Raw genomic sequence first — 24,160 nt, 5'->3', positions numbered from 1 at the left:
CAGTCTTCTTCACATCCAACCCAATTACCATGTTTTAGGGATTTTTAACATCTCCTGAAAAGTGTGCTTCCTTTCACCTCCACAGCTACCTGTTCTGGTTATCTTTTGAGCATAGCAAACCACCTCAGTACTGGATAGCTTAAAAGAGCAACTTATTATTGTTATGTGTCAACTGTGTATCCCTCAAATTCATATGCTGAAGTCTTCACCCCCAGTATCTCAGAATGTGACATGATCTGGAAATAAGGTCTTTACATAACACTTTATTTTTATTTTTTAAAATTTATTTATTTTTAGCTGCGTTGGGTCTCAGTTGCAGCACGTGGGATCTTTCGTTGCAGCCCACGGGCTTCTCTCTAGTTGTGGCGTGTGGGCTCCAGAGCACGCAGGCTCAGTAGTTTTGGCACGTGGGCTCTCTAGTTGTGGCGTGTGGGCCCTGTAGTTGCAGCACACGGGCTTAGGTGCCCCACGGCATGTGGGATCTTAGTTCCCTGACCAGGGATCGAACCCACGTCCCCTGCATTGGAAGGTGGATTCTTAACCACTGGACCACCAGGAAAGCCCCTGGAAATAAGGTCTTAATAGAGGTAATCAAGTTAAACCGAGCTCATCAGAGTGGGCCCTAATCCAGTGTGACCAGTGTCCTGTTAAAAAGGGGACATTTGGACACAGAGCCACGCACAGAGGGAGGATGGTATGAACAGTGAGAAGACGGCCATCTACAGGCCAGGAGAGATGCCGGGAGCAGAGCCTCTCTCACAGCCACCGTAGGAGCTAACCCTGCTGGCACCTTGGTTAAGACTCCTAGCCCCCAGAACCACAAGGCAATACATTTCTGTTGTTGTTGTTGTTGTTTTTTAAATGAGCATCAACGTGAGTGTTGGGGGCAGGGGGCAGGGGAGCAACCTGGGAAAAGCTCTCGGATTTCCCCAGATTCTTTTTTTTTTTTTTTTTTTTAATATTGATTGCTATGTTGGGTCTTAGTTTCTGTGCTAGGGCTTTCTCTTGTTGAGGCGAGCGGGGGCCACTCTTCATCGCGGTGCGCGGGCCTCTCACCATCGCGGCCTCTCTTGTTGCAGAGCACAGGCTCCAGACGCGCAGGCTCAGCAATTGTGGCTCACGGGCCCAGCTGCTCCGCGACACGTGGGATCTTCCCAGACCAGGGCTCGAACCCGTGTCCCCTGCATTGGCAGGCAGATTCTCAACCACTGCGCCACCAGGGAAGCCCTACATTTCTGCTGTTTACGTGCCCAGTTTGTTAGTAACAGCAGCCCTCGTAAACTAGGACAGCCAGCATCTCTTGTGGCCGGTAGGTGCTCTGGGCTCGGCAGGGCGGCTCTTGCTGAGAACTGAAGAACTGCAGGTTGACTAGATTGGTCCAAGACGGGGCCCGTGTGCAGCTGTGGGAGGGGAGCTCAGCTGGGGCCGTCAGGTGGAGGCCCCCTTGTGCCTCTCCACAGGACGTGGGCTGCTTCCACTACGGCAGCCGAGTGCCAAGAGCACGACTACAAAAGGCAGGCAGTGCAAGTTAAGGTGTTTGCACGTAACTGGCGCAGTGTCCCTTCCGCCATATTGCATCAGTCAAAGCAATCCCGCTACGCCCACCCAGGCTCGAGGGGGTGGAGAAAGAAAGAGAGACGTGACCAGTGCAGAAGAGCACGAAGAATGGGGGGTACTGCTGAGCTCATCTTCAGAAAATATCCTCTGCCACCTGCTCAAGTCCCAGCCGCAGCCCCTTTCTTTGACCATTTGAGGCTCCCCCATTTATTCTCCCAATCTTCTCTGCAGTATAGTCAGAATGATCTTTTTCTTTTCTTTCTTTCTTTTTTTTGTTTTTTGGCCGCACTGCAAGTCTTGCGGGATCTTAGCTCCCTGACCAGGGATGGAACCCGGTCCCCTGCGGTCTTAACCACTGGGCCTCCAGGGAAGTCCCTGTTGTTCCTGCTTTAATAGGTAATGTAATCCAAAGAAAGGGAGAGGGAGGGACAGAGGAAGGAGGCGGGGAAGGAGGGGGCCAAGGTCCATGTGTGTTATCACACTGACCACTAAGATTGATGGATTGTTCAGTCTCACAGGACGTTCTCTGAAAAGCTACATAATCTACATTTCAGGATAATCTTTCCATGGCAGAAAGAGGGAAGAATTTATTCACTGAGTCCAGAGTCCCACCTTCGGGGCCGTATGTGCATTTGGTGCTGAGCAGGGCCAGCTGGCAGCATCGACAAGGAGCCCCTAGGGACAGAAGCTGGGAGGTGCTGTGAGGGCACGAAGGTGATCAGGGCCCTTGCAGGTCTGACTGTAGGAACAGGAGCAAGAAGCAGATGGGTCAGGAGGATGGGAGGCAGCACACACGTGTCTGATGCACGAGTCTTCTTTCATCGTCATCGCGGCATGGGAGCATGGGAGAGCTTAGCTGGGATCAAACCTGGGCCCTCGGCAATGAAAACGCCGAGTCCTAACCACTGGACCGCCAGGGAATTCCCTCATTGCCTTCTTGAAATCTGTATTACTTTCTGAAGGCTGTCTTAACAAATTATCACAAACTGGGTGACTTACACTCAATAGGAAGCCAGCAGGGTTGGTTCCTTCTCAGGGGCTGAGAAGGAGAGTCTGTCTGTTCCGCATCCTTCTCCTATCTCCTGGTGGTCGCCAGCAACCCTTGCTGTTCCTTGGCCTGCAGCTGCAGAATTCCAGCCTCTGTTCTGTCTTCACATGGCATTTTCCTCTTTGTGTGCGTCTGTCTCTGCATCTCTTCTCTTCTTGTAAGGTTGCCAGTCATATTGGATTAAGGGCTCACCCTATTCCAGAATGACCTGATCTTCATTTGACTAATTACATCTGCAATGACCCTGTTTGCAAATAAGGTCACATTCTGAGGTTATGAGAAGGACATGAATTTAGGGGGTGGGGAGACACTATTCAACACAGTACAATATGTTTATGTATTTTTTAAGCTAAACAGTGTTATTTAGAAATTGAAATTTTAAAAATGTTACCAAAACACAAACCTCCCAAAAGGAAAGTCATGTTGGATGTGAGGGTGATACGGTTGCTTCGCCTGTCACCCCACTGCTTGCCTGCACAGGTTTCATCCATCCGAATGGACACAAACTCTCCTTTCTCTTATCGTTCCTAGTATAAGCCCCATTGTCAAGGATCTATGAATGGCTTAGTCTCCTACTAATATCTGCCAGGTTTTTGTTTCTGACTAATGTTTCAGACAAAAATTAGTTTACTTAATGGAGTTGGCAAAATAGTTTGGAAAAAAATCCTAGAAGCAGTAACCTAGACCAGTGGTTCTCAAAGTGGGGGCTCTAGACCAGCAGTAGCAGCACCACCTGGGAACTTGTGAGAAATGCAGATTCAGAAGCACTGAACTGGAAAATCTGGTAGCGCAAGCCCTCCAGGTGGCTGGGATGCACGTGCAGGGTTGAGAACCGCTGGCCTAGATCAGCTACGTACATGGCGGTAGGATCCCGCTTAAAGCTGGAGGAGAGCTCTTCATGTTACAATTTTGACTTCTTTCCATCCAATATGAAAACCATTTGTGATGTAATATATGTTACTGCTGAAGCAGAAAGTTCTCAATAAAAAGGTTTCAAGGGGCTTCCCTGGTGGCGCAGTGGTTGAGAGTCTGCCTGCCAATGCAGGGGACGCGGGTTCGAGCCCTGGTCTGGGAAGATCCCACGTGCTGCGGAGCAACTAGGCCCGTGAGCCACAACTACTGAGCCTGCGCGTCTGGAGCCTGTGCTCCGCAACAAGAGAGGCCGCGACAGTGAGAGGTCCACGCACTGCGATGAAGAGTGGCCCCCGCTCGCCGCAACTGGAGAAAGCCCTCGCACAGAAACGAAGACCCAACACAGCCAAAAATAAATAAATAAATAAATTTAAAAAGAGACGTTTAAAAAAAAAAAAAAAAAAGGTTTCAAGTTTTTGGTTTCAGGACACTTTATACTGTTAAAAATTCCTGAGTCCCCAAGGAGATTTGTTTATGTAGGTTATATTTATCAATATTAGAAATTAAAATTGAGAAAAATTTAATACCTTTGTTTATTAACTCATTTTATTTATTTATTTATTAAATATTTATTTATTTATTTGTTTTTGGCTGCGTTGGGTCTTCGTTGCTGCGTGCGGGCTTTCTCTAGTTGCGGCGAGCGGGGGCTACTCTTTGTTGCCGTGCGTGGGCATCTCATTGAGGTGGCTTCTCTTGTTGTGGAGCATGGGCCCTAGGCGTGTGGGCTTCAGTAGTTGTGGCATGCGGGCTCAGTAGTTGTGGCTCGCAGGCTCTAGAGCGCAGGCTCAGTAGTTGTGGTGCATGGGCTTAGTTGCTCCGCGGCATGTGGGATCTTCCCGGACCAGAGCTCGAACCCGTGTCCCCTGCATTGGCAGGCGGATTCCTAACCACTGCGCCACCAGGGAAGCCCCTATTAACTCATTTTAAAGGAACAATAATAAACCCCTGGCATGTTAATTTAAATAACACATTTTATGAAAAATAATATTTTCCAAAACAAGAAAACATTGAGAAGAGTGGCATTGTTTTAGAGTTTTGTAAATCTTTTTGCTATCTGGTTTAATAGAAGGCAGCTGGATTCTCATATCTGCATTCAATCTACTGCAGTATGATGTTTCGGGCTGAATTATAAGAAAATCTGGCCTCAGATACATAGTTGCAAAGAGAGGACCTCACAGACCCCCTAAAAGGGTCTCTGGGATCCCAGGGGCCCTCTGACCACACACTGAGAACTGCTGTGCTATAGAAGAGGGTACCTCTTAATAAAAATGGGACAGTGGTGGGGAATGGGAAGATTTACCCTGAGAGCTTTGTGTTAGTAACTGTTCACAATTCAGTCATTTTCATGACACTACAATTGGAGGTTGGAAAATTCTCTACTTGTCAATTCTTCCCCATTTCCAGCAAAGCATAAAAATATACTTAAATACCTTAAATAGTAAAATGAAATAAAGGGCTAAATTTATCATTTAAAGTACAGTTGTTTGGGAATTCCCTGGTGGTCCAGTGATTAGGACCCTGCTCTTCCACAGCCATTGCAGGGAGCACGGGTTCAATCCCTGATCGGGGAACTAAGATCTTGCAAACCTTGTGGCACGGCCAAAAAAATAAAATAAAAATAAAATACAGTCATTGGTATTTAATGGAGAAACTGTGTCTAATCATTTCTCTGAGAATTAAAAGTATGAATAAATGTATATATATTTTTCAATCTGTAAGTTAAGTAAGACACATTCAGACATAAACTGTGATTCACAGTTTAAACATTTATTTTTAAAATATATGAATGGAGGGACTTCCCTGGTGGCACAGTGGTTGAGAATCCGCCTGCCAATGCAGGCGACACGGGTTCGAGCCCTGGTCCGGGAAGATCCCACATGCCGCGGAGCAACTAAGCCCGTGCATCACAACTACTGAGCCTGCACCCTAGAACCCGCGAGCCACAACTACTGAGCCCATGTGTGTAGAGCCCGTGCTCCGCAACAAGAGAAGCCACTGCAACTAGAGAAAGCCTGTGCACAGCAACTAAGACCCAACGCAGCCAAAAATAAATAAATTTATTTTAAAAAAATAAAATATATGAATTGAATAATAAAAAATAAAATTGTAGACCTAAACAGGATAAAGATAAAAAAGGCAACTTCTTTAGCAGCTACGGAAACTACCTCAGCAAGGTTCAAATACTTGACCAATTTAATTTACAAATTAGTTGAAACTCAGCTTATTTATTTTTATTAATTTTTATTTTTATTTTTTTAACATCTTTATTGGAGTATAATTGCTTTACAATGGTGTGTTAGTTTCTGCTTTATAACAAAGTGAATCAGTTATACATATACATATGTTCCCATATCTCTTCCCTCTTGCGTCTCCCTCCCTCCCACCCTCCCTATCCCACCCCTCTAGGTGGTCACAAAGCACTGAGCTGATCTCCCTGTGCTATGCGGCTGCTTCCCACTAGCTGTCTATTTTACATTTGGTAGTGTATATATGTCGGTGCCACTCTCTCACTTTGTCGCAGCTTACCCTTCCCCCTCCCCATATCCTCAAGTCCATTCTCTAGTAGGTCTGCGTCTTTATTCCCATCTTGCCCCTAGGTTCTTCATGACCATTTTTTTTTTTTAGATTCCATATATATGTGTTAGCATATGGTATTTGTTTTTCTCTTTCTGACTTACTTCACTCTGTATGACAGACTCTAGGTCCATCCACCTCACTACAAATAACTCAATTTCGTTTCTTTTTATGGCTGAGTAATATTCCATTGTATATATGTGCAACATCTTCTTTATCCATTCATCTGTTGATGGACACTTATGTTGCTTCCATGTCCTGGCTATTGTAAATAGAGCTGCAATGAACATTTTGGTACATGTCTCTTTTTGAATTACGGTTTTCTCAGGGTATATGCCCAGTAGTGGGATTGCTGGGTCATATGGTAGTTCTATTTTTAGTTTTTTCAGCAACCTCCATACTGTTCTCCATAGTGGCTGTATCAGTTTACATTCCCACCAACAGTGCAAGAGGATTCCCTTTTCTCCACACCCTCTCCAGCATTTATTGTTTGTAGATTTTTTGATGATGGCCATTCTGACCGGTGTTAGATGGTATCTCATTGTGGTTTTGATTTGCATTTCTCTAATGATGTTGAGCATTCTTTCATGTGTTTGTTGGCAATCTGTATATCTTCTTTGGAGAAATGTCTATTTAGGTCTTCTGCCCATTTTTGGATTGGGTTGTTTGTTTTTTTGATATTGAGCTGCATAAGCTGCTTGTAAATTTTGGAGATTAATCCTTTGTCAGTTGCTTCATTTGCAAATATTTTCTCCCATTCTGAGGGTTGTCTTTTTGTCTTGTTTATGGTTTCCTTTGCTGTGCAAAAGCTTTTAAGTTTCATTAGGTCCCATTTGTTTATTTTTGTTTTTATTTCCATTTCTCTAGGAGGTGGGTCAAAAACGATCTTGCTGTGATTTATGTCATAGAGTGTTCTTCCTATATTTTCTCTAAGAGTCTGATGGTGTCTGGCCTTACATTTAGGTCTTTAATCCATTTTGAGTTTATTTTTGTGTATGGTGTTAGGGAGTGTTCTAATTTCATACTTTTACATGTACCTGTCCAGTTTTCCCAGCACCACTTATTGAAGAGGCTATCTTTTCTCCACTGTATATTCCTGCCTCCTTTATCAAAGATAAGGTGACCATATGTGCGTGGGTTTATCTCTGGGCTTTCTATCCTGTTCTATTGATCTATATTTCTGTTTTTGTGCCAGTACCATACTGTCTTGATTACTGTAGCTTTGTAGTATAGTCTGAAGTCAGGGAGCCTGATTCCTCCAGCTCCATTTTTCATTCTCAAGATTGCTTTGGCTATTCGGGGTCTTTTGTGTTTCCATACAAATTGTGAAATGTTTTGTTCTAGTTCTGTGAAAAATGCCAGTGGTAGTTTGATAGGGATTGCATTGAATCTGTAGATTGCTTTGGGTAGTATAGTCATTTTCACAATGTTGATTCTTCCAATACAAGAACATGGTATATCTCTCCATCTATTTGTATCATCTTTAATTTCTTTCATCAGTGTCTTACAATTTTCTGCATACAGTTCTTTTGTCTCCTTAGGTAGGTTTATTCCTAGGTATTTTATTCTTTTTGTTGCAGTGGTAAATGGGAGTGTTTTCTTAATTTCACTTTCAGATTTTTCATCATTAGTGTATAGGAATGCTAGAGATTTCTGTGCATTAATTTTGTATCCTACTACTTTACCAAATTCATTGATTAGCTCTAGTAGTTTTCTGGTAGCATCTTTAGGATTCTCTATGTATAGTATCATGTCATCTGCAAACAGTGACAGCTTTACTTCTTCTTTTCTGATTTGGATTCCTTTTATTTCTTTTTCTTCTCTGTTTGCTGTGGCTAAAACTTCCAAAACTATGTTGAATAATAGTGGTGAGAGTGGGCAACCTTGTCTTGTTCCTGATCTTAGTGCAAATGGTTTCAGTTTTTCACCATTGAGGATGATGTTGGCTGTGGGTTTGTCATATATGGCCTTTATTATGTTGAGGAAAGTTCCCTCTATGCCTACTTTCTGGAGGGTTTTTTATCATAAATGGGTGTTGAATTTTGTCAAAAGCTTTCTCTGCATCTATTGAGATGATCATATGGTTTTTCTCCTTCAATTTGTTAGTATGGTGTATCACGTTGATTGATTTGCATATATTGAAGACTCCTTGCATTCCTGGAATAAACCCCACTTGATCATGGTGTATGATCCTTTTAATGTGCTGTTGGATTCTATTTGCTAGTATTTTGTTGAGGATTTTTGCATCTATGTTCATCAGTGATATTGGCCTGTAGTTTTCTTTCTTTGTGACATCTTTGTCTGGTTTTGGTATCAGGGTGATGGTGGCCTCGTAGAATGAGTTTGGGAGTGTTCCTCCCTCTGCTATATTTTGGAAGAGTTTGAGAAGGATGGGTGTTAGCTCTTCTCTAAATGTTTGATAGAATTCGCCTGTGAAGCCATCTGGTCCTGGGCTTTTGTTTGTTGGAAGATTATTAATCACAGTTTCAATTTCATTACTTGTGATTGGTCTGTTCATATTTTCTATTTCTTCCTGGTTCCGCCTCAGAAGGTTGTGCATTTCTAAGAATTTGTCCGTTTCTTCCAGGTTGTCCATTTTATTGGCATAGGGTTGCTTGTAGTAACCTCTCATGATCCTTTGTATTTCTGCAGTGTCAGTTGTTACTTCTCCTTTTTCATTTCTAATTCTATTGATTTGAGTCTTCTCCCTTTTTTTCTTGATGAGTCTGGCTAATGGTTTATCAATTTTGTTTTTCTTCTCAAAGAACCAGAAACAGCTTATTTAAAAACAATTTGCTTAATAAAAATTATTTCATTGCCTAAATCCTGAAGTAGATAGCACCAATGGAGAAAATCTTAAGTGAGAGAGTTTTATGAGGTTAATTTTGAACTCAGTAACAATAATAGCTGATATTTAGTGGTGCCAGGAATCTTACGTACAGCATATTATTCCATTTTCACAAGAACCCTACTAATATATGTCTTGGTCAGTTCAGGCTGCTCTAACAAAGTACCATAGACTAGTTAGCTTAGCAGGTTCTGGAAGCTGGAAGTCCGAGATCAGGGTGCCAACATGGTCGAGTCCTTACAAGGGCCTCTCCCAGGTTGTGAGTGGTAGTTGTACCCTCACAGGGCAGAAGGAGTGAAAGAGCTCTCTGGGGGTCCCATTTCTAAGGGCATGAATCCTGTTCATGAGGGCTCCACCCTCACGTCCTAATTACTTCCCAAGGCCCCACCTCCTAACACCATCACAGGGGGGTAAGGATTTCAACATGTGAATTTGGGGGGGACACAAACATTCAGTCCATAAGAATATAGATATATTTACCTCATTTTACAGATCAGAGAAGTAAATAAGTTTAAGCAACTTCCCCACAGTCACACTGTGTGAAAGAGAGGAAGGCGTGTCACTCTGATTTCCGAATCCATACTGTGGACAACACTGCCTGTCAACAAAGTGTTTGTTTAATTTCCTATTTTAAAGATCACTTAACTCACTTAACTTACCTGGATCTCAGTTTTTGCTTCTGTAAAGTGAGAAGGTGGACCCATCTCTAAAAAAAGTAATGATTTATGAAATTCTCAAATAAGTTTGTCACTTCATTTTTGTAGATTGCATCTGTCAATTTATAGATAAGATAATGTTGCATGCCATTTCCGCAGCAAAACAAAATAAAGACTTAACGTCTGTTTATACTTCAATTATTGTTGCTTTAAGTCAGAATTGCAAAGGCTATATCAAACCTCACAGGGTTTTAAACACAAAACCTGGAAATATCACATAAAAGTCTGGATTTCCAGCTTGATGGGAAAATTGAAAGACCAGGCACCGCTTGTTCCACATTCTAAAATGGAAATAACCACCCAGAGGTGAGCAGCAGAGACCCTCATGAGTCCATTGTAGCTCCTACCCCTCCCTGCGATACCCCCAACACAGAGGCCGAATTTGGCCTACTTCACTCATTAACTCAAACTGCCTGTCCTTATTATAGTCATGTGAGTTTTCAATCCCTGGTGTAAGAAAATATACAGTTTTTAGGAATGGTAACAATATGCTACTGTAGGCTGCGCTTGGATTTATGTATGAAATTGCAAGGTCAGTGTTTTCATGGATCCGACTGACATGAAATTAGAAAGACCTCCTACCTCAGTAATGCCCACATAGGGTTGTCAGGAACACCACGTGAAAAACGTGCAGGTCTGTGTATGTTTCTGCTAGAGCGTCAGTTCTCAACCTTTGAGAATCTCTGGATATTGGCCTAGGAATATGCATTTTAACAAATTCCCTAGGTGACACTTATGTATACTCAATTTTTAGTAACATTGTCCTGGGAAAGCAAGTAATTAGCTTTGACTATTAAATTAAAAGCAGAAAGGTAATTCATTAATTGGCAAACTGTTTTCCTTGCAGTGGTCCTCTGGCAGGACATGTTAAATTGGAAGAAAATTCAGAGGAGAAAAAAGATCACTTCTAGCTGGAAAGATCAGGGAAGGCTCTTGATGAATACATAGGATGCAGACGTGCAGAGTGGAAGGAAGGGTGTTTCAGGGAACAGAAACTGCGTGAGCAGAGGTTCAGAGGCAGGAAACTTGGCAGCACGTCCAGGGAAGGGCAAGCAGTTTGTTTTGGTCACCGTAAAGCATTCCTTAAAGGGAGTCGTGGGTATAAGCTTGACCAAGGCACACAGCAGCTGGAAGGTTTCTGAAATGAGAGCTGATATGATCAGAACCGTATTTGGGAGAATTTGTCTAGCATGAGTCGAGTGGAGAAAACAAGAGGTGCTTTAATGATGCTTAAGCTAAAGGGACACTACTGGGACAAGAAAGTAAGAGAAAGATCTGGAGACACTCTGGGGGTAAGTCATAGACTGGACTTGCAGCACTTTGGTTGCAAAGGGCAGAGTGATTCAGACATGGCCCCAAGGCCCGGACAGGCAGTTCTCAACCTTGGCTGCATGTTTGAATCACCTGGGGAACTTTAAAAAATGCTGATGCCTGGATCTCAGTGCTAGAGATTCCGATATAACTGATCTTGGATGAGGCTCATGCATGTTTTTTGAAGTAACGTGTTTTTTTTTTTTAAATTGGGGTATAGTTGCTTTACAATGTTGTGTTAGTTTCTGCTCTACAACGAAGTGAATCAGCTACACGTATACCTATATCCCCTCCCTCTTGGACCTCCCCCCAACCCATCCTGCCCCTCTAGGCCATCACAGAGCACCGAGCTGAGCTCCCTGTGCTATACAGCAGCTTCCCACTAGCTATCTATTTTACACATACATTTTTTTAAATAAATTTATTTATTTTATTTTATTTATTTTGGCTGTGTTGGGTCTTCGTTGCTGCACACGGGCTTTCTCTAGTTGCAGCGAGCGGGGCTGCTCTTCGTTGCGGTGCGTGGGCTTCTCACTGCGGTGGCTTCTCTTGTTGTGGAGCACAGGCTCTAGGCGTGCAGGCTTCAGTGGTTGTGGCACATGGGCTCAGTAGTTGTGGCTCATGGGCTTACTTGCTCCGCGGCATGTGGGATCTTCCCTGACCAGGGCTAGAACCCGTGTCCCCTGCACTGGTAGGAGGATTCTTAATCACTGCGCCACCAGGGAAGCCCTACACATGCATTTTTAAAATAAGGTTTCCCCCCATGCCATCCAATATGCCGCTGAGTTGAGACGCCCCTAGCGAGAGCCTAGCTGAAATGGAAGTGTCAGAAGTCCAGTCACAGACAGAAATTGGGAACACAGGACATGTTGGTTCGGGAGGAAACAGACAGTCCTTCTGGGCTCAGTGAGTCCAAGGAGTTGGTGGCATTTCCAGGTAGAAGAGCCCAGTAAATGTTGGAATTGCAGACCGGGAGGTGCCGAGAAGGTTAAATCAGAAAGGTAGACCTGGGATTTCCCAGGTGGCGCAGTGGTTAAGAATCCATCTGCCAATGCAGGGGACACGGGTTCAAGCCCTGGTCCGGGAAGATCCCACGTGCCGCCAAGCAACTAAGCCCGTGTGCCACAGCTACTGAGCCTGCGAGCCGCAACTACTGAAGCCTGCACACCTAGAGCCCTTGCTCTGCAACAAGAGAAGCCACTGCAATGAGAAGCCCATGCCCCGCAATGAAGAGTGCCTGCCACTCGCCACAAATAAAGAAAGCCCGTGAGTAACAACGAAGACAAAACGCAGCCAAAAATAAATAAATTAAAAAAAAAAAAAAAGAAAAGAAATGTAGACCTAAGAATTCAGTGCTTAGAGGTGCTAAGTGAAAACGGCTGTTCGGAATAGTGTTTGAAAGTAGGTCGGGCATTTGGCAAACAGTAAGTTACAAAATTGTCATGGGAGACAGAGAGAGACAAAGATGGGCCCTTGCTAGAACCGGAGGGGTATCGGTACGTAGGGACTCAAGAAAGCAGACCGTTCTAATGTTTAGCACTTGAACTCCCTCCTTCCCTCCTTCCCTCCCTCCCTCTCTCCCTCCCTGCCTTCTCCCTTTTTTTTTTCTTCTCCCTCATTTTGAGGATTTTCATGTTAGGAAAAGTAGAAAGTGCTGAGTTACACACTTATATAATTAAATTCCCAACTTGGACCACTTTGGCCTCTATCCTGGGTTGGCTTTCCCAAAACATTACACCATCCCTTGAAAAAAAAAAATACTCTTTGCAATAGGTGTGGAATTGACTGTGGAGATTGCCAGGTACATTGGCCAGGGAATGCTGGGACTCAGCTGAAACTAATTAACCTCTCAGACAGACAGCAAGAAGAAATCCAGCAAGTTCCGGGGCTTGGTCATGGAGAGCAGAATTCACTTCTATTTGGGAAAACGCTGGCCTGTCCACCATGTGTTAGCTGTACAGTCAGGTCACTGATCGGGTTGGAAGGAGCCTCTCCCTCCCCTTCCGCTGCCTCTCCTGTGGTTGTGTTGAAGGTGTGGCCAGACTTGGCCTCAGAACCAGGCTGTCGTTACTTTTGCACAGTGACTTCTTCATGGGCAAACACCTTTATTAGTTTTCTGTTGGGGGAGTTCCTGAGGGGAGCAGATTCTGAAGTGAGTGTGGGGTCATCAGCCATGGAGAAGGAGGTGTCTACTGGCCACCTCTTCACTCTCCAAGGAGGCAAAGGAGCACCTTTTGGCACCTTGGGGTCGTAAGAGCCACCTCTGCCTACATAGTAATTGTGAGTGAAGCCAGTCATGGCTAAAAAAACAAAACACACACACACACACACACACACACACAGAGATAAGTCAGTTTTGCCAAGGGGTGACCTGGGTGCAGCCACAAAAAGCACCACGAAGGATGACAGGATCTCATCCATTTGTCAACCAAAGGCACATTTGTGCCCAGTTCTCTGGGACCCAGATAACAAGGTTGAGATTTCCGTGGTGGCTCACATTGACATAGACTTTTAATTCATCTGGATTTAATTGTTATAAGATTCTAAAACCCTATGATCGGGACTTCCCTGGTGGCGCAGTGGTTAAGAATCCGCCTACTAATGCAGGGGACACGGGTTTGAGTCCTGGTCCGGGAAGATCCCACATGCCACGGAGCAACTAATCCCGTAAGCCACAACTACCGAGCCTGTACTCTAGAGCCTGTGAGCCACAACTACTGAAACCCACGTGCCACAACTACTGAAGCCCGCACGCCTAGAGCCCGTGCTCCGCAACAAGAGAAGCCACCGCAGTGAGAAGCCCGCACCCCGCAACGAAGAGAAGCCCCCGCTCGCCGCAACTAGAGAAAGCCCGCGCTCAGCAACGATGACCCAACACAGCCAAAAAACCCCTATGATCTTGTTTTAGCGTGCCCACGCTCACCTCAGCCCTGAGAAGTCTGCAGGGCAGGGCCTGGTGGAACCTCACCTCACTAAAGAGGAAACCCAAATGTGGAAAGTGGTGAGTGATTAGCCCAAGGTCACACAACTAGTTACAGCCTAATCGAAATTGGAGAACAGATTTCCGGGATCTAAGCTCTGAACCCTTTTCACAATGAACAGTGTGAGTCGTCATATACGCGCTTGTTCACCATCATCATCTATTCATTAACCTGTAAGCACACTTTGAGCAGATTCTCTTTCCTACCCAGCCTGAGCCTATTCTTTTTTTAAAGGCTTCTACTTTCTTTAAATTTAATTTTAATTTTGGCTGAGCCGTGGCATGTGGGATCTTAGTTCCCCGACCAGGGATCAAACCTGGTGCCCCCTGCAGTGGAAATGCGGAGTCTTAACCACTGGACCACCAGGGAAGTCCCGAGCTTATTTTGAATGAAATAGAGAACCAATTCAATAGAGCCCTGGCTTACTGAATTCGTAAGTTAATTGTCTAACCTACGTTTTAAAATAGTCGCTGGGACTTCCCTGGTGGCGCAGTGGTTGAGAATCCGCCTGCCAATGCAGAGGATGTGGGTTCGAGCCCTGGTCTGGGAAGATCCCACATGCCGCAGAGCGGCTAGGCCTGTGCGCCACAACTACTGAGCCTGCGCGTCTGGAGCCTGTGCTCGGCAACAAGAGAGGCCGCGATAGTGAGAGGCCGCGATAGTGAGAGGCCCGCGCACCGCGATGCAGAGGGGCCCCCGCTTGCCCCAACTAGAGAAAGCCCTCGCACAGAAACGAAGACCCAACACAGCCAAAAATAAATAAATAAATAAATTTATTAAAAATAAGCACAAATAGCAAAAAAAAAAAAAAAAAATTTGCTACTGGGACTTCCCTGGCGGTCCAGTGGTTAGGACTCTGGGCTTCCATTTGCAGGGGGGGCACGTTCGGATCCCTGGTCGAGGAACAGCGATCCCACATGGCATGGCTCGGCCAAAAAGAAAAAAAAATTTGCTACTGTCGTCACTTGGTAAATGTCCTTCATTGTGACTGGAAAACTGAAGAAGTCCTCAGGCCCTTTTTTTCACTGAAATGGTCACAGTGGTAGTAAAACAGAGCCTTTACCTTACTGCCCGCTGCATGCCAGCCTTCTGCTTTGCAGTGGGGGCAGGACAGAGGGAAAGGGCAAGGGCAAGGGCGGGGCGGCAGGGGGTGTTGGTCCCTGTGTCGTGAATCCTCCGTGCTAGTGCCAGTGAAAATCAAGTCAATGAATAAACACAGTAAATACAGATTGGGATAAATGCTTTTTAAAAAGTGCCGTGATGAAAAAGAGGGGACTTATTATCCCCAGGGTGGATTGGGTGTAATTTCTTCAGAAAAGAAGGTAATGAAGAGGTAATTAAGGTGCAGATTTGGAGGCTGGAAAGGAGACAGCCAAGCGTTTAGACAGGTCATTTGTATCAGTCGGCATGGGCTGCCTTACAGTAGACTGGCTCGCCTAAACGACATTTATTTTCTCAGGGCTGTGGAGTCTGGGAAGTCCAAGATCAAGGTGCCAGCCGATCCAGTTTCTGGTTTTCTGGGTCCTGGCTTTCAGAAGGCTGCCTCCTTGCTGTGTCCTCAGATGGCAGGAAGAGAGCAAGCTCTCAGGTGTCTCTTCTTAGAAGGACACTAATCCTATCGGATCAGGGCTCTACCCTATGACCTCATTTCACCTTAGTTACTTCCCAAAGGCCCTATTTCCAGATGCAGTTACACTGGAGGCTAGGGCTTCAGCATATGAATCTGGATAGAAGTAATTCAGTCCATAGCACCATTTAAGCTTTCTGTGCTTCAGGGCTTCCGCAAAATATAATTCCTATGAGGCCTAAATCAAAAGAAGTACAGTAGAAGAGAAGGTCAAAGTTGACCCAATGTCATTTGCTTATGCTGATTGATTTCCTCTGAGTTTATACGAACTGATATGGATGCCAAGCAGTTTTTTTTGTTTGTTTTTTTGAAAGGTTTGCTTTAGTCCGACTAAGCAATTTAATATTAAAATAAGGAAGAGATTGTTGCTTGCACATGCAGGTTTTTTCTACTGAGGCAAAAAATGGTGATATTATTTATTCATTATATGTACCCTTACCTTTTCCAAAAGGGACTGCAGGCTGCTACAAAATGAAATGGAGAATTCTTTGGTTCAAATTCAAAATTCTTTGACTGCAAAAAAGGCCAAGTCAGGTTGGAATCTGTCTTGTTGTTGTTGTTTGTCATTGCTATACTTGTCCTCATTTTTTATTTTACCTTCTTGAGACTCAGCTTCATCTTTCACTATAGGCAATGCGAGAAACGTGCCAGGACACATGGCTCTGCTCTGCGTTCACTCACATAGATGTGAGTTCTTCAAGTGCAGTGTTGGCCGGTGGTGTACGTTTACTTTCTAGTAGATCCCCCAGGTAGGCGTGACGCAATTCCTGTACATTAAATAAAAGGAAGTATGAAGAAGATCATTTAGGGTATGCAGCAGATCTGCTATTGTCTTACCTTCCTCAGTTCTAATAATCTTCTAAGTCAGTTTCCATGACACTGTTGGAAAGTCCTGTCTAGAGGTAGGCCTTAACATGGTTTTCTTCCATCTTACAAAATTTAAATAGAGCCAGCTGGCCAAGAGTTTCTGAAAACACAGCTATCTACCCTAACCAGACCCTTCCTTCTTTCCTCTTGAAGGCTGTCCCCCTTTCTGGTCCCACCACTTGTCTTACTAGTACCCAAGCAACCTCCTATCCATCCTTCTGATTCAAGGGTAATCACCCAAGGGTCTCAGTAAGTACTGCCACCTCCTCCAAACTACCCCACACCTTCTGCTACGGGCTGCGTTGGGTCACCCCAACACTCATGGTCAAGTCTAACCTCCAGGGCCTCAGAATGTGACTGGTTTTGGAGACAGGCCTTTAAGGAGGTAATGAAGTTAGAATGAGGTCATTAAGGTGGGTCCTAATCCAATCTGAGTGGTGTCCTTATAAGAAGAGATTCAGACAGAGACACGGAGGAACGAGAGGACACATCAAGAAAGCGGTCCCCCACAAGCCAATGAGAGAGACCATCGACGAAACAAACCCTGCGGATGCCTTGATCAGACTTCCAGCCTCCAGAATTGTGAGAAAATAAATGTCTGCTGTTTAAGCCCCTCAGCCTGTGGTCAGTGCTTCGTTATAGCAGCCCTAGCAAGCTGATATAACTTCTCAGATGTTCTGGATCATATACTCATCCTTCTTTAAAGGAAGTGGGGGCCGACAGGCTTTAAGACCTACAGCAGGGGAAAATATTATATGCCATCCTTCTCTGCTCAAAGCTGGTATCACAGATGTGGCATCAGTAGGACATGTACTTCAAGTTTCTTTTCCAGCCCTGGGAGTAGGCTCTGCTCAGCCATCTGTCCTCTCTCGCCCAGTCCCCTTGAGACCATTGGAAAACATTTTTGAAATCTGGAGATGGTAACATCTATAAAGGTAGTATAAGTTTTTAGTCTCTCTCATGGAACTAAAACTTAGTAGGTACATTCTCAGCTTGATTTTTTTTTAATATTTATTTATTTATTATTTTATATATTTATTTTGGCTGCACCGGGTCTTTGTTGTGGCACGTGGGATCTTTAGTTGAGGCATGCAGGCTTCTTAGTTGTGTTATGCATGCAAGATCTAGTTCCCTGACCAGGGATCAAACCCGGGCCGCCTGCATTGGGAGCTCAGAGTCTAACCTACTGGACCACCAGGGAAGTCCCTCAGCTTGATTTTTAATTTTTCCCCCTGGTTCTTAATTATTTTATCTTCTTTTGTTTATATAAGTACTTTATGATCACTAGAAAATTTTTGGAAATCCAGAACCACTACTATTTTGCCATATTTTCTTCTAGCCTTTTAAATATACTTATAGAATACTTTAATCGATTAAAAATCTGAAACAGTATTTTAACTCCTAAATATGTTGTTGTGTGTGTGTGGGTGTGTATGTATGATTCTGGGGGGTTTTTTGTTTGTTTGTTTTGTTTTTTTGCAGCGCCTCACAGCTTGCAGGATCTTAGTTCCCCAACCAGGGATTGAACCCAGGCCTATGGCAGTGAAAGCACCAAGTCCTAACCACTGGACCGCCAGGGAATTCCCCTAAATATGTTTTTGTATATAATTTTTTTTGGCTTTTTCTCCATCTGATATGGTATTGAGCCATCTTATTAAAACTTTCATAAACATTCTATTATATGAAAGTACAATTTTATTTAAACTTTTCCCCATTGTTGTATCTGGACTCTACCTAAATGTAACTCCGCTAAGTTGGTCTACTTCACACTCCCAACAATCATCAAACACATAATCCGTCTGCACACAAACCTGGCGCCTTTTCTAGCGTGCTGCTGTTCTTACTGGGTTTGTTGTTGACTTTGATGATGGTGTTGTCCTGGTTGGAGAGTGTGGGCGGTGGCTGTTGTGTGTCTGTCTCCCTTTATCTGTCCTTCGTGCTCTCCATCTTATTTCTCTCTCTCTTCCTATCACATTTGTTGCCCCAGTCTGGGCTGATTCTCCCTCTTCTCTGCCCTAGAAAGGGAATATTTCTTGCTGAGGTGAGAAGTCTGATTCCAATAGGGAGACACAAAGACCATGGCAGGAAAAGGCCCAAGAGAGGACAAGGTTGGGGTACAGTCAGGGAAAGGCAGAAAAGAAAGGACATCTGGGTACTTTTAGGACCAGTAATAGGCAAAGGTTAGTGCCATCCTATGCTATAGTAAATGAGAGCAGTCACCTCGTGCCTGAGTCTTAGAGGGTTCAAGGCAGCTTCAAGAAAAGAAAGATGAGGTAGCAAATAGGAAACTAAAGTATAATAACGAGGGATTCCCTGGTGGTCCAGTGGCTAGGGCTCCGCGTTTTCACTGCCAAGGGTGTGGTTCAATCCCTGGCTGGGGGACTAAGATCCCGCAAGCTGCATGGCATGGCCAAAAATAAAATAAAATAACAAGACATAATTTAGGTAAAGCACTTAGAACAATGTCCAGCACATGGTCATTGCTCAGTAATGTCAAGACATTGTTGTCTTTATCATTCTTGTTATTCTGTAGCCTTTGGGGGAATCCCTTCTTGCACAATCTTTCACAATTGACTACTATTCCTAGGTTCTACTAGCCAAGACTTTCAGTGAAATTCATTTGAACCAAGGCAGTGACTTTGTAAGTGGGAAGTACAGCACAAAAAACATTATTTCCATTTTTAATTAAAAATTTAACTTGATACAACCTGAGCTTTCCCTGTGCCAGGGGACCAATAAGTGGAATAATGGGATGCAGCCAGTTGCCACGTATAATTCCACTAGCTTTTCATTTCTGAGCTCATTATATTTACTTAGAACAAAAATCTAAGATCATCTCTTCTTCCTAAGTCTAACTTCTCTCTGTGGTGAAGACTTTCACAATTTTATATAACCCAGAGCAGGTATTCCAAATACTCATTCCTCCAGTGGCCAGGTGGCTAAAATGAATGATTGCACTGAGCCCAACGTATAGCGTGTACACCCCGTCTAAAGGGGGCAGCAGCTAGTCAGCTAGAGCAGCATGTAACCAGGCAAGAAATGAGCCATATTTGTCTAATTTTCAAGAGAAGCTACAATTCTGTATGTTTATCTGAAGTCTCCCATTTTTTAAATCTTGGAAACTAATTTTAAAATTTCTAAACATTGTGAGAGGCAAACAAAACACCTCTGCAGACCACTGGTTTGCAACCTTAATCTCAAGGCGTTTGCTTCCCACTCACAGAATGTCACCTCTTTTGGTCCAAGCTGAATTTCCAACCACACAGCCTAGGCTGAGCTACCCTGAGGATGTCTTTACCCTGTGGTAAAGCCCCCCACCCTCCACCCCAAAAGAAGTAAAGAGTTGCCTACTCTTTCCTTCTAGTCTAAGAAATGTACTACCAACTGAGAAATAAAACTGCCCAGACATTTGGGTAGGGAATTATAAAATCCTCCTTACAGGAGGGAATTATGCATGTAGTGTTTAGGCAAAACAGTAACTCCATTTATAAAGGTAATTCATTTCCCCACTCTATTCCAAAAGAATTTGCTAGCAAGGGATATAACAGAAGAAATAATTAAGGGAGCATGTTTCTAATTTTCATACTGAGGAGAGAAATGGAAGGAATTAGCTTTCTTATGAAATTAGAAGTTAAAAAAAAAAGATGTGACACATCATATCAAAACACTCATTTTAAGAAATGCTGTTTTAAAAAAAAAAAAAATGCTGTTTTTAACCCTTTGTTAAAGGACTGAAAATACACCCCCAAAGCAGCAAGATGATTGTTTTAGTATTGCACTTCTTTAAACTTAAAAATCTCTAGTTTTACTCCTTAATGTGATATATCTAGTTCTAGTGGCTAAATTCCAGCATGCAAGTTTTGTATAATGGTATACAATTCATTCTCACGTTTTCAGTAGACAATCTTGTTGTTCATTTGTTGAAGAAAAACACATGCTTTTATTGTCTTATTAGAGAGTATTAACATTAAAAAATATGACCGCCCCCCAAAAAACCCCACTTTTCAGTCGCAATTAATTAAAAAAACTTTCGAAGTAAGAAAAGATACTACTTTTTAAAAAGTATCCCCAATGTGGGCTAAGAGCTTCTAACTCTGTTGGGTTGCCAATTGGTCAAAACAGAGAAAAACTATTCCTTTTGGGAAATTAACTGGCAATCAGGTAGGAGCTGTAATGAAGCCTAAAAGATCCTTTTATTGTTTTCTTAGATTTTAATTTTTTTTTTTTTTTTTTTTTTTTTTTGCCTCACTGCGCATCTTGCAGGATCTTTGTTTCCGGCACAAGGGATGGAACCCGGGACCCTACAGCGAAAGCGCTGAGTCCTAATCACTGGACTGCCAGGGAATTCCCAGATTTTAATTTTTATAAAAAAGGTTGGGGAAAAAAAAGGTTGGAAGTCTCTTTCCCAACCTTTTATTGATAATCCTATATTATAGAATAATAAATACTGTCGTTCTTCAAGCTAATTAATGATTAAGCTCCCATGTTGAACTTAAAGGACATTTTACTTTTTTTTTTTTACTTTCTCCATAGTTTTCTTTCTTGATGACCATGTTTCTGGTAAATGTAAAAAATGTACATCTGTAATTCTGTACATAGATGACATAGTATATTGTTTTCTTCCCAGTGTGGTAGCTAATATGTATTTAATTAAAGGCTGAACTTTAAAAGGAAAAAAAATTCTTTTACTGATGAAATATGCATTTGGTAAAGTCATAAAAATGTTTGAGCACAATGCTTTGCGTATAAAAACATGCAAATGTTCAAGCACAGTGCTTGAATATATTCAAGAAATATTTGCTTAAAGAAATGTTATGTGAATGAAAAGGAATTGTTTTTTCTTTGTTCCATTTCACAGTAGTATTGCAAAGTAACACTTCAAATAGTTGCTATGTCAAAAATTTAAATTTATTGTTCAAATTTTAACGTTTTTAATCTACATTTTACCCTTAGCTTATATACAATTTGGGAAAAGAGTAGAGGAGTTGGTCATTGTTACTTAAAACAATGCATCACCTTGTTCTGGGGGGAAATTAACATAATTTGAATGGCCATGTAGTAAAAATTAAACAAAGCATTGCATTTACTGTCCATTCAATGCAAAAATCCTAAACAAACTTGCATCGAGGAATATGATGAAGGGAATCAATACATTAACATAAGTATTGCTTAAATAGATTGTGCATCAAGATCCATTTTGAAGACGTAAAAAAGACGGATATGGCTCTACTGTGGATCCATATTGAAGAGAAGTGGACTTATGGTCTAAGCAGAAGAAATACACGGGCATAAATCCTACATGATGATGTTGGAGCAAATTTATAACCCCCGGACCTGGATGAATGCTGACTTCTAATTGAGGCTTTTATTTCATTTCATTCGCCTGGAAACAATCCGAGAACTACGTGCTCAGCTTAAGCCCGGAACAGCGTCTTAACGACGAACAGAGCAGGGACGGGGGAACAGCGCGTCCCCCGCCACCCGTCCCGCCGCCGGGACACAAAGCGCCCTCCTCGGCCCGCCCGCCTCCCGGCGAGGGAGGCCGGGTCCCGTCCCGGTGGAAACAGGTGACGGGGACGAAGGGCCGCGGCGCGACAGGGCTGCCGCCCCGGCTCTACTCCGCGGGCCCCGTCGGGGCCGGGCGGGTCACCGCCCACGCTTTCGCCTCCGCTGCCAGCCGTCCGCCGTGGGGGCCGGACTGCCCTGGGTCGGCGAGCGCGGGATCCCTCCGCCGCCCGCGGGTCCTTCCGCGCCAAGTAGTGCGCGGCCGTCCCGCTTCCGCAAACGCGGGCCTGCGGGGACGCGCCCACTGCCCCTCGATCCAGCGGCATGAGGAAGGCCGGGGGTGTGGGTAGTTCTCAACTTTGAAGGGCCGCTCGGGAGACACATTTTCAACTGCGCAGCCGCGGTGGGTCCGGCCGTCAGGGAGCGGCGAGCGGACGAGCGAGCAGCCGTGGGGCCTGGGAGGCAGGTGTCCCAGGCGCCCACCCCGCCCCCATCGCCGGCAGGAAGAGGAAGCAGCCGGGCCTCGCGGGGCGGGGGTGCCCTGGCTCAGGGAGGCGCGTGACCTAGTTCGTCCCAAAGTGGATTTGACAGGTTGTCAGCCCCGCACCCCGCCCCCACCGCCTCCCGGGTCCCTCTCCCCCGGCGCTGGGCCGGACGGGCGCCCGAGCTCCCCGGCTCAGCCTCCCATTGGCCCTTACGCCGCCTGGCGCCCCGCCTTCGCCCCGGCTCGGGTTCCCATTGGCCTCGAGTCGCCCAGAGCCCCGCCCCTGCTCCCCTCCCATTGGCCCTCGAGCTGCCTGGCAGCCCACCCCCGCACCGACTTATCCTCCCATTGGCCTCACGCCCGCCGCCCCGCCCCGGTCCTCCCCGGTTCGTTCTCCCATTGGCCTCACGCCCGCCGACCCGCCCCTCCGCGGCCCCTCTCGGGCAGCCGAGCCCTGCCAGGCCTCTTGCTTCGCGGAGAATGCGGGCGTCCTCAGTCGGCGGCCTCCGTCCGCCTTCACGAGTCCTGCTCCTACCCCTCGCCTCTTCTCCTCTCCCAGTATTTACGTCTCTCTCCCCGCCCTGCTTCCGTCGCTCAGGGAGCCTGAGCCCCGAGCCTGGCGGCACCCCGCGCCCCCTGCCCCGCCTACCCTGGGGCTCCGCGTCCAGCGCTGCCCGCACTCTCCCTCCTGCTCCTTTCCTCCGCCCCTTTCCTCTCCTTGCGTCACTTCGCATTTTCCTTTCTTCCCTGAAATCGCTGCCTTCTGCAGGTTTCCTCCCGGTGCCCAATCCGTAAGGTCTTCATCGCGCCCCTTTTCTCCGCCCCGCTTCTGCATCCCCTCTTTCCCCCCCACGCCGTCCCCCTGAACTCAGCGTAACAGGGAGAGTCAGGGATAAACAAGATAAATATCAACGTTAATATGGTTATTGCTTTGCGTTTTTGAAACGGAAAATGAACTGGAACGCCCAGATAAACCCAGCCCTGGGATCAAGATTGAGTTCTTAAAGGACCGTATGAGACTGGAATGACAAACTTGACTAGCGCAGCAACATAATCAGTTTTTTCCTGGGGAAGCTACTCTTATATCGGTTGTTTATACAGTATTGTTATTATAACCGTTTGGGGGGTGTGTGTGTGTGTGTGTGTGTGTGTTTACTTTGTGCCAGTTTTGTAAATGACTGCTTTTGACCGTAAGGATGAACTGTCTGATAAAGTCTTGTGGCTACAAACAGGAGAAATCCTTGATTATTCAAATGGGAAACTCCAGTAGCTTTCCCAAGGTTATTAAAGAGGGTGATCTCAAACTTAGACCCAGGTCAGACTCCAGAGGTCCATCAGGAGACTCCATCACGCCTCATTAATACCCGCGGAAGAATGGCAGACTGGTGCTTCCAGCCGCATTCCCACCTGTCACAGGGGGTCTTTACAAAGCTCCTGAGTGACCTCCAAGGTTCTGCCTTAGAGGATCCTGGCTGTCTCTCCAGCCTCTGGTCACTGCACAAGGACCACCAAGTGCTTTTTGCCACAGGGCCTTTGCACTTGCTACTGTTTCCTGACCTGTCTGGATCAGCTGTTCTTAAGACTTTTCACGTGGCTTAGCCCATGTCCCCCCAGGAGTCATTTCTGACCCTGAATCTAAAGTAGGACCCCTCCAGCCTAAGCAATTACTCTCTGTCATTTCACCCTGTTATTTCCTTCAGAGCATGAGCGCAGTCTGAAATCATCTTGTT

The 24,160-nt window shown here is 44.9% G+C and overlaps 2 long non-coding RNA genes across 3 annotated transcripts; one reads left to right on the top strand and one right to left on the bottom strand.

The window, feature by feature from the left end:
- Positions 1 to 7,654: 7,654 nt before the first annotated feature.
- LOC309666403 lies at positions 7,655 to 12,433 on the top strand. Its single transcript, XR_014267080.1, has 2 exons — positions 7,655 to 10,947; positions 12,024 to 12,433. It is a non-coding gene; the product is annotated as an uncharacterized lncRNA (long non-coding RNA).
- LOC309666400 lies at positions 12,361 to 23,132 on the bottom strand. Of its 2 annotated transcripts, none has more exons than XR_014267076.1 (2): positions 23,080 to 23,132; positions 12,361 to 16,341 (listed from the first exon to the last, which is right to left on the bottom strand). It is a non-coding gene; the product is annotated as an uncharacterized lncRNA (long non-coding RNA). The 2 variants fall into 2 exon arrangements; XR_014267077.1 differs by having other exon boundaries at positions 12,361 to 22,509; positions 23,080 to 23,122.
- Between the last annotated feature and the right edge of the window lie 1,028 nt (positions 23,133 to 24,160).

Source organism: Balaenoptera physalus, assembly GCF_965194825.1.
Source record: "Balaenoptera physalus genome assembly, chromosome: 8".
NCBI classification, from domain to species: Eukaryota; Metazoa; Chordata; class Mammalia; order Artiodactyla; family Balaenopteridae; genus Balaenoptera; species Balaenoptera physalus.
The sequence above is the reverse complement of the archived record's forward strand: the minus strand, read 5'-3'. Positions and strand labels throughout refer to the sequence as shown.